Below are 15,299 nucleotides of genomic sequence, written 5' to 3' on the forward strand. Positions count from 1 at the left end.
AGGAGGTATAAGAAAGTGGAGAGTGCATCAGTCTGGACCCTGATTTGCAACAACCACAGGTTTGCACCGGGCAGGATAGATGGCGGGTTCCGAAGTAGGCAGAGAGTAGGAATTAGGAGGATGGGAGATCTATTCATAGATGGGAGTTTTCCCAGTCTGTAGGCGCTGGAGGACAAGTTCAAGCTGCCGTCGGGGAATGGTTTCAGATATTTACAAGTCCGGGACTTTCTGAGGAAACGGGTGTTGACTTTCCTGCTGATCCCGCTACGGGGGATACCGGACAGAGTTGTGTCCGGTACCTGGGTGGGGAAGGGGAAAGTGTTGGATATCTATCAGGAGTTGTTGGAGGCGGAGGAGACCCCGGTGGAGGAACTGAAGGGCAAGTGGGAGGAGGAGCAAGGTGGGGAGTTAGAGGCGGGTCTGTGGGTGGACGCCCTAAGCAGGGTTAATTCCTCCTCATCATGTGCTAGGCTCGGTCTAATGCAGTTTAAGGTGGTACATCGGGCACACATGACAGCGGCGAGGATGAGCAAGTTTCTCGGAGTAGAAGACAGATGTGCGGGAAGCCCAGCAAACCATGTTCACAAGTTTTGGGCATGCCCGAAGCTTGGAGGATTCTGACAGGAGTTTGCCACGGCAATGTCCATGGTGCTAGGTACGCGGGTGGTGCCGAGTCCAGAGATAGCGATCTTTGGAGTATCAGAAGACCCGGGAGTTCAGAGAGTGAAAGAGGCTGACGTTTTGGCCTTTGCCTCCCTAGTAGCCCGGAGACGGATCCTTTTAATGTGGAAGGACTCAAAGCCCCCGAGTGTGGAGGCTCGGGTCAGTGACATGGCTGGGTTTCTCAAGCTGGAGAAAATAAAGTTTGCCTCGAGGGGGTCAATGCTGGGGTTCTCTCGGAGGTGGCAGCCGTTCGGCGACTTTCTCGGGGAAAATTAATATGTCAGCAGAAGCAGCATTCTGAAGGGGGGGGGGGGGGGGCGGGTAGGTGCAATATGGTTAAGGGATGTACAGAAGGGGTTGGGTGAGAAATGTCTAGTTTACCATGTTGATGTTCCCGTACCAGCCTCCCCGAACAGGCACCGGAATGTGGCGACTAGGGGCTTTTCACAGTAACTTCATTGAAGCCTACTCGTGACAATAAGCAATTTTCATTTCATTTCATTTTCATTTCATTTATGTTATTATTGTTTTGTTTTGTTGTTATAAACATTTTGCAAATGCTTCAATAAAAATATTTTTAAAAAAGAAAAGAATTTTAGAGAGCATGGGGAGGTTGAAGATGGAGTGATGGTTGTAAGGGGAGGGGGACAAGAACCGTGGTCATACCTCATCTGATTGCATTCCGTTTTGGATGCCACACCTCCAGGAAAAGTTATTGACCTTTGAATGGGATGGGTACAGCACAGATTCACAAACCTGATGTTTCACGAAGTTAATACAAGACAGGGTACATAAACTTGTATTCCTTTGTGTTCAGAGGTTGCTGGTTGATGTATTTCAGGCACTTAAAATGATAAAAGAGTCTAATACAGTAGGTGCTGAGAATCCTTTGCCCTGAGGGCCGAATCAGAGCAATGGGGTGTAAAATAAAAACTAGACTTCTCAGGGATGAAATCAGTAAAGTATAGGTATCAAAGAATTGGAGTTGAGGTGCAAATTTAACTGATCTAATTGAATGATGGAACAGGCTTTGAGAGTTGAATGGGCTATCCCTTTAGCTTTAGATTTAGATTTTAATTTAACCTCCCGTTACTGAAAGGAGAATAATAGAATCACTGCAGTGCAGAAGGAGGCCATTCGGCCCATCAAATCTGCACCGACCCTCTGAAAGAGCCCCCACAACTCCACCCTATCCCTGTAACCCCACCTAACCTTTTGGACACTAAAGGGGCAATTTAGTATGGCCAATCTATCTAACCTGCACATCTTTGGAGAGCATGACTTGTCCTATACTGTACTCAGTCGCATGCACTGTCTTGTCGAAACAAGCCTTGCTCTGTTTCTTTTGTGTGCCCAATTTCACTGTGGCTGCTAGCTGAGCCGTTTTAACATTTTCCACTAATTGCTCTACTGCTTTCTCGTCTGTGAGGGCCGTCACCTCGGGGCTGGTGAAGTCTAAACCTAATAAAAATTCTGTGCCTTTCATGGGGCGTCCGGTCATGAGGGTGTGTGGGGTGTAACCTGTGGAAGTTAAAATTGTATTACGCAAAAACGAGGACTGAATCCCAAGTAGTGGTGTTTTGCTGGACCATTTTTCTGAGGGTGGATTTTAGGGTCCGATTCATGTGCTCCACGATAGCACTCGACTGTGGGTGGTATGCTATGTGGAATTTTTGGGTGATGCCAAATATCGTGAGGACGTTCTGCATGATACGTCCCGTAAAATGGAAACTTGGTCTGATTCAATGCTGTGGGAGAGTCCCCTTCTTGTAAAGATGTGGTGGGTCAAAATATTGGCTGTGGTTTTTGCAGTGTTTGTGCGGGCTGGGAATGCTTCCACCCATTTTGTAATGTGTCAATCACCACAGGTACATATTTATAGCCATTCCTGCAAGGGGGCAATGGTCCTATAAAATCGATCTGGAAGTTAGTCCAGGGGCTATTAACGGGTCGGGTGTGGCTGAGCGGAGCCTTTTTGGCATATCTGACCGGATTATTCTGGGCACAGATAAGACAATTCTCGATGTAGTGATTTACATCATCCTTTAAATTCGGCCACCAACAAAGCTGCTTGAGATGGGCTGTAGTGGGATCGATTCCCTGATGTCCATGACCGTCATGGAACAAACAAATCAATTGATTCCTGTCCTGTTCAGGAACCACAAAGGGTGTCTTTTAACATCACACCGTCATGTGTGGTCAGTGCATTTTTGAACCTCTCATAGGGTGCTGGATAGTTTCCTTTTACAATCTCCCTGAGATTGCTGTCCTGCTTCTGGGCCTCCACTAGATCCTCAATCTTTGTCTGTGAGACCTGAACTGCACTCACTGGTGTGCTTTCGGGGGGGTGTCCAAAAATATCTGTGTCTGGAACCTGCCTTGGCCAGTGCGTCGGCTTTCACATTTCCAGGGGGGGAGGAACGATGGTGACTACGAACCTTGACTGTCCCAAAAGTCCTGTTCTGGGCTCTCTCTAAAATGTGACGGAGCAATGGGGCTGAGAGGAAGAGTTTTCCGTCTGCGGAAACAAATCCTCTTGCTTTCCACAGGGGCAGAAATTCCGTGAGGCTGTTGCAGACATAGAGGCTGTCCGAGTATATGTCTGCTGGGCTGGGGAAGGAATCTGGGTGTTCCACTATATATGCGATGGCTGCGGGCTCTGCTGCCTACACGCCTAAGTGGCCTGGAAGTTTTAATGCTATCTCCTCTAGGGCGTGTCCCTGCACGTCCTTGACATAAATACCGCAACCTGTTATGCGCTTCCCATCCAAGACTGTGGAAGATCCATCCACATAGATCTTCATGGGCTCACACGTGTCTGTGTGCTGGGGGCCCTGGGTTGAACTACCTATCTTTCTGGGGGGTGTTTTCGCAATAAAGGGGCATGTGTTGTGGTGTGGAGAGATAATTTCACATTCATGGGGGGTTCCGGGGTACTGTAGGTTGTCAGCTAAAAAGGTGTGCGTCTTTGTCCGGTTAACAGTGATGTCCCGTCCCTGCAAGAGAAAAGTCCATCTAGCTGCTCTAATCTGGCTTACTGTACCGTCCTTGAGTCGTCCGTCCAGTAAAAGTTGGGTGGGGGTGTGTTCGGTGAGAATTGTGATGGGGTTCAGTCCGGTAATTTACGAAAAGTACTGAACTGCCCAAAATACTGCGAGCAGGTGCCTCTCACAGGCTGAAAATCCCTGCTCCACAGCATCTAAAATTCTGGAGGCGTAAGCTACGGGCCTTAACTGGTCGTGCCGTTCCTGGAGGAGCACGGCTGAAAGAGTGCGGTCTGTGGTCGCTACCTCTATGGCGTAAGGGGAAAGTGGGTGGGGAACTTGTAGTGCGGGGGCAGCTATGAGCGCCTGTTTTAATGATTCCACAGCATCCGTATGCTGCGGAAGCCATTCCCAGGGGGCTCCTTTCTTTAGGAGGTCTGAGAGGGGTGCTGCCTTGCTGGCGAAACCGTCAATGTGGTTTCGGCAGTAGCCAACCAGTCCTAAAAAACGACCTGAGGGTGGAGACGTTCTGGGGAAGGGGCAATTTAGCAATCGAGTCAATCCTTTTATGCTCGATCTCGTGTTTACCATGTGTGATAATTGTTCCCAAATATACCACTTTTTCTTCCAATATCTGGGCCTTTTTGGGGTTTACTTTACAGCCAATGGAGTGTAGTAATTCCAGGAGTTCGGACAGAAGCTCAATGTGCTCTTCCTTGGTGTCTGTCTGCAGTAGTAGGTCGTCTACGTACTGAACCAGACATTCGGGGCGAGAGAATTTGGCTAAACCATTTGCCAGCTGTCGGTGGAAAATGGAGGGGGAGTTGTGGAATCCTTGTGGCAGGCATGTCCACGTGTACTGCTGATTTTTAAAAGTGAAGGCAAATTTGTACTGGCACGCCTTTGCCAATGGAATGGACCAGAATCCATTACTGACATCCAAAACCGTAAAGAATCGGGAATTGAGTCCCTGCTTGAGCATGGTCTCGGGACTTGTTGCTACTGTGGGGCTGCTGCGGGGGTGATTTGGTTGAGTTCCCGGTGATCGATGGTCAGTCGCCATGATCCATTGGGCTTTCTCACTGGCCAAATCGGGGCATTATTAGCGGAGCTACTGATCTAAGTACGCCCTGCTCTAATAAGCTTTCTATTACCTTTGAGATGTCTCCCTCTGCCTCTTGGGGAAATCCATATTGTTTTTGGGGTCTCTGATCAGGTCCTGTTACTTGTACGGAGCCAGTCATCCGTCCACAGTCGTGCTTGTGGGTCGCGAATGCTGCCCTGTTCTTTTGCAGAACTGCCCTAACCTGCTTGTCCGTGCTTAGCGTGGTCGGGTTGAACCAAAATTCGCCTACTGCGCTAATTTTGTTCGCGTATTCTCCTATGTTGAGCTTGCGGGGGCTCTTGTGGATTTTGCCATCTTCCAGACACACTGGTTGACTGGATCAAATGATAAGTTGTGGGAATTCATGAAATCGATTCCCAGGATGTGTTCTGCTGTGTGGGGCAGGTCAACTAAAACTACGGGGTGCTTGGTGGTGATGGTACCGATTTGAATGGGTACAGGGGCTGTGATGTGTCCCTGCTGTGAGTGGCCTGTAAAGCCGCTGAGGGTGATAGTGGCTGTAGTGGGCCACGTGTCCTTCTGGAACATGGTGGAGGAATTTATTGTGGTGCGGGACCCTCCTGTGTCCCAGAGAAATTCGATGGGCTGTCCCCGAATTTTCGCTGCAACTACCGGTCGTCCGGACCTATCTCAAAGGGTGTCGCAGACCCAACTGGGGGAGCCCGTACACAGTCAGTCCGTTCCGGTCAGGTCCGTCTGATCCGAACGGGCGCTCACACTATGAATGGGCTCTGTCGTCGTCTTATTCAGAGTGCCCATCTGCTGGGCTCTCTGTGGCTTTCTAGGGGCATTGCACTCTCTTGCGAAGTGTCCCAACTGTCCGCAGTTGTAACACTCCTGTGACTTGGGTGGGGGGGCTGTTCTTTCCTTCATTCACCCATGCGGGGTTCTGGTGTGTTGTAACTGCCTCTTTATCTGCGGCGGCCTGCTTTTCCTCGGGATTCTTGACTGCGGGTTTGCTTTGTATAGATTGCTCCCAAGCGCGGGACAATCTTTTCACTACCCGCTTCTCGTTATGGGCCTCCTCTGAGGGATCATAACTCACGCACGCTTTCTGTCCTGTTTCTGTGGCATGGGAGATAAGGATGCGGGTCCATTTGGCCATGTTGTCTGGGGACAAATGGGCACGGTCTAAGTCTCCAAAGACTGCTGCAAAGTGGATCCACAGGCGTCCAGCAAACGCTGTGGGGTGCTCGGCTTTCTTTTGCCTACATTTGTTGAGGCCATCTACGGGGTCACCCCGGTTATACCTGATCGCATCCAGGATCGCGGTATGCATTTCTGCAAGGGTGCCTCCTCTTACATTCTGTGGGTCGGGAAGGGCTGCTACGACCAAAGGGTCTAAACTTAAAACTGTGAGCTTTACATGCTCTCGCTCATCCAGGCCGTACATGGTCGCCTGATGCTTGACTGTGGCAAAGAAATGGTGGGGGTCTGAGGTGGTGAGGAACGGTGTGCTCACACGCGTCTCGTAATTGGGTCACTGTTAAGGGGGTGGAGTATAGAAATTCTGCATTGTCCGATGTGGCTGTGCGGTGGGTGGTGGCTGGGTTCATTGGAGCTTGGACTATCTGCTGTGTGGGGGGTTGGGGCGCTTTCCTCTTTTGTGGCTTTCCCTGCGTACATGTTCCCTGAACATATCTCTGTGCTGTTTCATTCAATTCTTCCCAATCAGGGTCGTCTTCCTGATCTAATTTTGCTCCAAAGGTTTCCGAGAAGCCTTTCTGAACTGAAAGCAGCAATTGCAGCTCTGCAATCTGCTTCCGGCACTTTGCGTGATCTAATGTGCTTTGTCTTTGTTCTGTGGTAGCAGCATGGAGTGCTCTTAATGCTGCCTTTAGATCGCTGCACTGTCTCTGCAACGCTTCTACCTGCTTTTCTGTTTCTTCACGTGCCAGGACTGCACGTTGCATTTCTTGATAGGCCTTTTCATATTGAGACTGGAAGCTGCTTAAGTGCGCCAGACAAGACTGGTGTGCACTTTTGGCATCCTCCACCTCTCCGTCTTTTGCTGCCAACTTCCTTCTCCATTCTAAATTCTCCTTTTCTACCTCGCTCACATCGACCTTACTCATTCGATGTATGCCCTCTACTTCTTTCCGGAGCGTCCTACCGACCTCCTCTGTGCCTCGCAATTGTGCCAAACAGGACACGATTGCCATCGGTTTGCGAGCTTTCCCTAAGCTCTTTTTGTGGATCTCGCTCAGGTTCTCCCACCAAGTATGTCCTATACTCCTGTGGCCTGATTCCTCGTTGTCACAGAATTCATTCCAAAGGGGCCATCCCTTCCCTTTGTGATATTTCCTGATCTCTTCCTCCCAAATGGGACATTGTCCCACTCTACTGCTGCTGGTCGCTGCGACCTCAAATTCCTCTGGGTTCATGAGGCGCTGCGTTGCCATCTTTCCTATCCGAATGCTGCTTTTCAAATTTGGGACAGGGGTATTAAGGCGGTGCTGTAAATACGGGTATGGCTTTCGCTACTTTCCGAAATACAAACTTCCGACAGTTTTGTCGCCACAAAAAATCTATCAGTTTTACCTTATCGTCCTGTTAGTTACGCATGCGCATACACACTTCCGAATTATGAGTATTGATCAGAACTGCTTGAACGCTTGTGGTTTTCTGTTCCCAATTGGATCTCTAATTGAAATTCTTGGGTTCTCCCGGAGTGGTTTTCCACTTCCAGATCGGGTCCCGTCAGATGTTGCCAAATAATGTTGCTGATTTTCTCCTTGGTTCAATTGCTCTGTTTTATTACCTTTACTCTCGAGTCGCCAGGTATCTTTATGATACCGCCACGAGGTCCAAGTCCGAGTAATGATCAATAACCCAATACACCGATTAGTAAGATTTAAGTCAAAGCACATTTATTATACACGGTAATCGCTACCCATGCACAAATTCTACGTCTGAGCTACTTATATAACTAACAGGCCTATACTTCACTTCGGACTGGCCCACCAGGTCAGGGGAACAAATGGCCTTTCGTTCGGGTTCTGAGACAGCGGGATTCGAAGTTGGTACGGATTGGTAGCTAGGAGCGCCTATCTCGTAGCGAGCGTTGAATTACGACTTGCGTCAGTCGACGATCACTGCACCGGTCACGGTCAATGTTGGTTTGTGTTGCTGGGTGACCCGGGCAGGAAGAAGAGAGTGAAGAGGAGCTGCTGTAGGGAGCGATTTGAACTTAGGGTTTAACTCTTATAGTCCCCAGGGGCTTCCCGCCTTTCGGGGCGGACCCTGTACCTGGTCCCAAGTGATTGGACTTTGTCCCAATCGCTTGGTTCGATTTTCTCCAATACTGGAGCGGTTCCCTGATCGATGGGCTGTCTCGAGGTGCTCGTTCACCTCCTTTGTGTTGGCTCCTGCTGGCGCCGAGGAGTCTGGCTTTGCTTTGTGTGTCCAAAATGTTACTTATTGTTCCTGGGGATTGCTTATCAGTATGCAGATGGCTGCTACTTTGTTATGCTGATGGCCGCTGGTATCGATGCTGTCTGGCCTTTGCAGAGGTAAATACACAGCAAACCTGCAGCTGCTGGTTTCTGTCTTGTTGGCTGACTTTCCCATCAGCCTTTGCCGTTCGCCATTTTACATCGGGAGTTGGCCAATTTGGGTGGCTACACCACTCTATCCCTTCATGTCCTCTGTATCTAGGAATGTCATTCATTCTCTGCCTTGAATGACTCTGATTGAGCTTTCACAGCACTCTGGGGTAAAGAATTCCAAAGATTCACTTACCTTTGAGAGAAGAAATTGCTTCTCCTCCAAGTCCTAAATAGCCTACCCCTTATTCTGAGACTGTGTTCCTAGTTCTTCACCCTCCAACTAGGGGAAACATTCTTCCTGTATTCAATCTGTTGAGCCCTGTAAGAAATGTGTACACCAATGAGATTACCTCTCATTCTTCTAAACTCTAGATTATACAGCCCCAGTCCCCTCTCTCCTTATAAGACAATCCTGCCATTCCAGGAATTAGTCTAGTAAACTTCCACTGCACTTTATGGTAAGTATATCCTTACTTGAGTTAGGGGACCAAAACTGTAGACAATGCTCCAGGTGTGGTCTAACCAGGGACTTCCGGGTGCGGCGATGACCAGCTGAGTCGCACGTTTCGGCAGCTCCCGGTGAAACAGACTTTTGGGCTCTTGATAGGAGCCCCAACGGCAATTTTGACGGCTAAAAACACTGTGCGGTAAAGCAGAAGGGAATCCCCCCTGGATACGGATGAAAAAAGGAGGAGAAAGTGGCCGGATTGCAGTGGATCCTTTAGAACAGCGGCAAGGAAGGCAAGCAAAAACCAAGATGGCGTCGGAAGGTGGCAGTTTAACATGGGGCCCTGAACAACAAGAGTTCTTGAAATGCTGTGTGGAAGAGCTCAAAAAGGAAATGAAGAGAGAGCTGTTGGCCCCGATACTACAGGCGATCGAAGGGCTAAAGGAGGAACAAAAGACCCAGGAGCGGGAGCTTCGGGCCGTGAAGGCAAAGGCAGCCGAGAATGAAAACGACATACAGGGCCTGGTGGTGAAGACGGAGACGCATGAGGCACATCAGAAACGATGTGTGGAAAGGTTGGAGGCACTGGAGAACAACGCAAGGAGGAACAACCTGAGGATTCTTGGTCTTCCTGAAGGTGCGGAGGGAGCGGACGTCGGGGCATATGTGAGCACGATGCTGCACTCGTTAATGGGAGCGGAGGCCCCGGCGGGTCCGTTGGAGGTGGAGGGAGCATACCGAGTGATGGCGCGAGGACCGAGAGCAGGAGAAATTCCCAGAGCCATAGTGGTGAGATTCCTCCGTTTTAAGGATAGAGAAATGGTCCTTAGATGGGCAAAGAAAACTCGGAGCAGTAAATGGGAGAACGCGGTGATCCGCGTTTATCAAGACTGGAGTGCGGAGGTGGCGAGAAGGAGGGCGAGCTTTAATCGGGCCAAGGCGGTGCTTCATAAAAAGAAGATAAAATTTGGAATGCTGCAACCGGCAAGACTGTGGGTCACATATCGAGGGAGGCACCACTACTTTGAGACGGCGGATGAAGCGTGGACTTTTATTGTGGAAGAAAAACTGGAATGAGCGGGTTATTAAAAAGAACGTTTGAACAAAGTGGTGGGGCGAATGTGGGTGGCGAAGAGGGGGGTTAAAAAGGGGGGAAAGAGGAGTTTTATGTACTAATCCTGCGATGTAACTTTTCTCTCTTCCACAGGTGGTGATAGGGGGAGGAGGGGAGGTGGAGGAGATGGGGCGTTGGCCATTGGGGGCGGGGCCAAGGGAGAAGCGCGGGCTTGGTTCCCGCGCGATGATATTCATGGCGGGAATAGAGAAGCAGGAAGGAGGGGGCGTCGCACGGTGCAAGCCGAGGTCACGGGGGGAAGCCGAGGTCGGCCAGAGTTTGCTGACTTCTGGGAGCAACATGGGGGGAGTAATTACGCTAGCGGGGGATCTAGCGGGGGGGGGGGGGGGGTGGGAGGGGGGAATTACTGGGTTGCTGCTGCTGGGGAGAGGGGGGAGCTGGTATGGGAGGGGATGGGCGGGGGGGGGGGGCACCGCCTGGGGGAGATACAGCTGCGTGGGAACCGGGTGAGGAGCTGGAAAAAGGGGATGGCTAATCGACAAGGGGGGGGGGGGGTAGGAAGCCCCCCCAACCCGGCTGATCACGTGGAACTTGAGAGGGCTGAACGGGCCGATAAAGAGGGCACGGGTACTCGCACACCTTAAGAAACTTAAGGCAGATGTGGTTATGTTACAGGAAACGCACCTGAAACTGATAGACCAGGTTAGGCTACGCAAAGGATGGGTGGGGCAGGTGTTCCCTTCGGGGCTAGATGCGAAAAACAGGGGGGTGGCTATATTAGTGGGGAAGCGGGTAATGTTCGAGGCAAAGACTATAGTGGCGGATAACGGGGGCAGATACGTGATGGTGAGTGGCAAACTACAGGGGGAGACGGTGGTTTTGGTAAACTTATATGCCCCGAACTGGGATGATGCCAATTTTATGAGGCGGATGCTAGGACGCATTCCGGACCTAGAGATGGGAAAGCTGATAATGGGGGGAGATTTTAATACGGTGTTGGAACCAGGGCTGGATAGGTCGAAGTCCAGGACTAGAAGGAGGCCGGCAGCAGCCAAGGTACTTAAAGATTTTATGGAGCAGATGGGAGGTGTAGACCCGTGGAGATTTTGCAGACCTAGGAGTAAGGAGTTCTCGTTTTTCTCCTATGTCCATAAAGTCTACTTGCAAATAGACTTTTTTGTGCTGGGAAGGGCGTTGATCCCGAAGGTGAGGGGAACGGAGTATACGGCTATAGCCATTTCGGATCACGCTCCACACTGGGTGGACTTGGAGATAGGGGAGGAAACAGGAGGGCGCCCACCCTGGAGAATGGACATGGGACTAATGGCAGATGAGGGGGTGTGTCTAAGGGTGAGGGGGTGCATTGAAAAGTACTTGGAACTCAATGATAATGGGGAGGTCCAGGTGGGAGTGGTCTGGGAGGCGCTGAAGGCGGTGGTTAGAGGGGAGCTGATATCAATAAGGGCACATAAAGGGAAGCAGGAGAGTAAGGAACGGGAGCGGTTGCTGCAAGAACTTTTGAGGGTGGACAGACAATATGCGGAAGCACCGGAGGAGGGACTGTACAGGGAAAGGCAAAGGCTACATGTAGAATTTGACTTGCTAACTACGGGCACTGCAGAGGCACAATGGAGGAAGGCACAGGGTGTACAGTACGAATATGGGGAGAAGGCGAGCAGGTTGCTGGCACACCAATTGAGGAAAAGGGGAGCAGCGAGGGAAATAGGGGGAGTGAGGGATGAGGAAGGAGAGATGGAGCGGGGAGCGGAGAGAATGAATGGAGTGTTCAAGACATTTTATAAAAAATTATATGAAGCTCAACCCCCGGATGGGAGGGAGAGAATGATGGGCTTCTTGGATCGGCTGGAATTTCCCAAGGTGGAAGAGCAGGAAAGGGTGGGACTGGGAGCACAGATCGAGGTAGAAGAAGTGGTGAAAGGAATTAGGAGCATGCAGGCGGGAAAGGCCCCGGGACCGGATGGATTCCCAGTCGAATTCTATAGAAAATATGTGGACTTGCTCACCCCGGTATTGACGAGGACCTTTAATGAGGCAAAGGAAAGGGGTCAACTGCCCCCGACTATGTCTGAAGCAACGATATCGCTTCTCTTAAAGAAGGAAAAGGACCCGCTACAATGCGGGTCCTATAGACCTATTTCCCTCCTAAATGTAGATGCCAAGATCCTGGCCAAGGTAATGGCAATGAGAATAGAGGAATGTGTCCCGGGGGTGGTCCACGAGGACCAAACTGGGTTTGTGAAGGGGAGACAGCTGAACACGAATATACGGATGCTGTTAGGGGTAATGATGATGGCCCCACCAGAGGGGGAAACGGAGATAGTAGTGGCGATGGATGCCGAGAAAGCATTTGATAGAGTGGAGTGGGATTATTTGTGGGAGGTGTTGAGGAGATTTGGTTTTGGAAAGGGGTATGTTAGATGGGTGCAGCTGTTGTATAGGGCCCCGATGGCGAGCGTGGTCACGAATGGACGGGGATCTGCATATTTTCGGCTCCATAGAGGGACAAGGCAGGGATGCCCTCTGTCCCCATTATTGTTTGCACTGGCGATTGAGCCCCTGGCGATAGCGTTGAGGGGTTCCAAGAAGTGGAGGGGAGTACTTGGAGGAGGAGAAGAACACCGGGTATCTTTGTATGCGGACGATTTGCTACTATACGTGGCAGACCCGGCGGAGGGGATGCCAGAAATAATGCGGATACTTGGGGAGTTTGGGGATTTTTCAGGGTATAAATTGAACATGGGGAAAAGTGAGTTGTTTGTGGTGCATCCAGGGGAGCAGAGTAGAGAAATAGAGGACCTACCGTTGAGAAAGGTAACAAGGGACTTTCGTTACCTGGGGATCCAGATAGCCAAGAATTGGGGCACATTGCATAGGTTAAATTTAACGCGGTTGGTGGAACAAATGGAGGAGGATTTCAAGAGATGGGATATTGTATCCCTGTCACTGGCAGGGAGGCTGCAGGCGGTTAAGATGGTGGTCCTCCCGAGATTCCTCTTTGTGTTTCAGTGCCTCCCGGTGGTGGTCACGAAGGCTTTTTTTAAAAGGATTGAAAAGAGCATCATGGGTTTTGTGTGGGCCGGGAAGACCCCGAGAGTGAGGAAGGGATTCTTACAGCGTAGCAGGGATAGGGGGGGCTGGCACTACCGAGCCTAAGTGAGTATTATTGGGCCGCTAATATTTCAATGGTGAGTAAGTGGATGGGAGAGGAGGAGGGAGTGGCGTGGAAGAGATTAGAGAGGGCGTCCTGTAGGGGGACTAGCCTACAGGCTATGGTGACAGCCCCATTGCCGTTCTCACCGAGGAACTACACCACAAGCCCGGTGGTGGTGGCTACACTGAAGATTTGGGGACAGTGGAAACGGCATAGGGGAAAGACTGGAGCCTTGGGGGGGGTCCCCGATAAGAAACAACCATAGGTTTGCCCCGGGGGGAAGTGATGGGGGATATGGAATGTGGCAAAGAGCAGGAATAACGCAACTGAAAGATCTGTTTGTGGATGGGAAGTTCGCGAGTCTGGGAGCGCTGACCGAGAAATATGGGTTGCCCCAAGGGAATGCATTCAGGTATATGCAACTGAGGGCTTTTGCGAGGCAACAGGTGAGGGAATTCCCGCAGCTCCCGACACAAGAGGTGCAGGACAGAGTGATCTCAAAGACATGGGTGGGGGATGGTGAGGTGTCAGATATATATAGGGAAATGAGGGACGAAGGGGAGACTATGGTAGATGAACTAAAAGGGAAATGGGAAGAAGAGCTGGGGGAGGAGATCGAGGAGGGGCTGTGGGCAGATGCCCTAAGCAGGGTAAACTCGTCGTCCTTGTGTGCTAGGCTAAGCCTGATTCAGTTTAAGGTATTACACAGGGCGCATATGACTGGAACACGGCTCAGTAAATTTTTTGGGGTGGAGGATAGGTGTGCGAGGTGCTCGAGAAGCCCAGCGAATCATACCCATATGTTTTGGTCATGCCCGGCACTACAGGGGTTTTGGATGGGGGTGACAAAGGTGCTTTCAAAAGTAGTAGGGGTCCGGGTTGAACCAAGCTGGGGGTTGGCTATATTTGGGGTTGCACAAGAGCCGGGAGTGCAGGAGGCGAGAGAGGCCGATGTTTTGGCCTTTGCGTCCCTAGTAGCCCGGCGTAGGATATTGCTAATGTGGAAAGAAGCCAAGCCCCCGGGGGTGGAGACCTGGATAAATGACATGGCAGGGTTTATAAAGCTAGAGCGGATTAAGTTCGTCCTAAGGGGGTCGGCTCAAGGGTTCACCAGGCGGTGGCAACCGTTCGTCGAATACCTCGCAGAAAGATAGATGGAATGGAAAAAAGAAGGCAGCAGCAGCAGCCCAGGATCGTGGGGGGAAGGGGTGGGGGGGGGGGGGGGGGGGGAGGAACCAGAAGGACTCTCGGTTGTTAATATATACTGTATAATATGTATAGGTCGTTGCGACAGATAATTATATATTGGACTGTTAAATTATATTTTTGGAGAGTGTTACTTGTGATAAGGCAGTTGCCAATTAGGGTTAGTTTTCATTTTTGTTATTTATTATTTATTCATTTTTTGTTTATAAAATAGGTCATTGTTATTTGTGTTGTTATAATATTGTGTAAAGGATGCACAATGTACTGTGTTGGTTGACCAAAAATTTTCAATAAAATATTTATTTTAAAAAAAAGGTGTGGTCTTACCAAAGTTTTACACAATTGAAGCAGGACAGCTTTACACTTGTACACAAACCCCCTTGCGATGAAGGGGAGCACAACATTTGCATTCCTAATTGCTTGCTGCGTGTCGGTTTTCAGTGACTTGTGAACAAGGACATCAGGTCCCTTTGGATATCAACACGTCCCAATCTCTCACTATCTAAGAAATACTCTGCATGTCCGTCTTCGAACCAAAGTGGATAACCTCGCACCTAGCCACATTATATTCCATCTATCGTGTTTTGCCCACTCATTCTGTCTGTCTGTCTTCATTGATTCATAGAATCCCTGCAGTGCAGGAGGCCATTTAGCCCATCAAGTCTGCACCGACCATCTGAAAGAGTACCCTAACCTAGGGCTAATCCCCCACTCTATCAATGTAACTTCACCTAGGGACAATTTAGCATATCCAATCCACCTGACCTGCACGTATTTGGACTGTGGGAGGAAACCAGAGCACCCGGAGGAAACCTACGCAGACATGGGAAGCATGTGCAAACTCCACACAGACAGACGGAATCGAACTCGGCTCCTGGTGCTTTGAGGCAGCAATGCTAGCCACCATGCCACCCAATGCTTCTTAAACTCTTTGCATCATCCTCGTAGCGCATATTCCCACTTAGTTTTATGTTATCTGTAAACTTGGAAATATTACATTTGGTCCTCACATCCAAATCCGAGATATATATTGTGAATAGGCCCAAACATTGATCTTGGTGATACCCCACTAGTCGT

The 15,299-nt window shown here is 50.1% G+C and overlaps 1 protein-coding gene across 11 annotated transcripts in view; it reads left to right on the forward strand.

Moving 5' to 3' along the window:
* LOC140421126 (phosphatidylinositol-binding clathrin assembly protein-like) overlaps window positions 1–15,299 on the forward strand; it is a 249,774-nt gene that overhangs the window by 16,343 nt on the left and 218,132 nt on the right. The gene's annotated exons all lie outside the window — the stretch shown is intronic.

The sequence above is a fragment of the Scyliorhinus torazame genome, chromosome 5 (assembly GCF_047496885.1).
Source record: "Scyliorhinus torazame isolate Kashiwa2021f chromosome 5, sScyTor2.1, whole genome shotgun sequence".
NCBI lineage: Eukaryota > Metazoa > Chordata > Chondrichthyes > Carcharhiniformes > Scyliorhinidae > Scyliorhinus > Scyliorhinus torazame.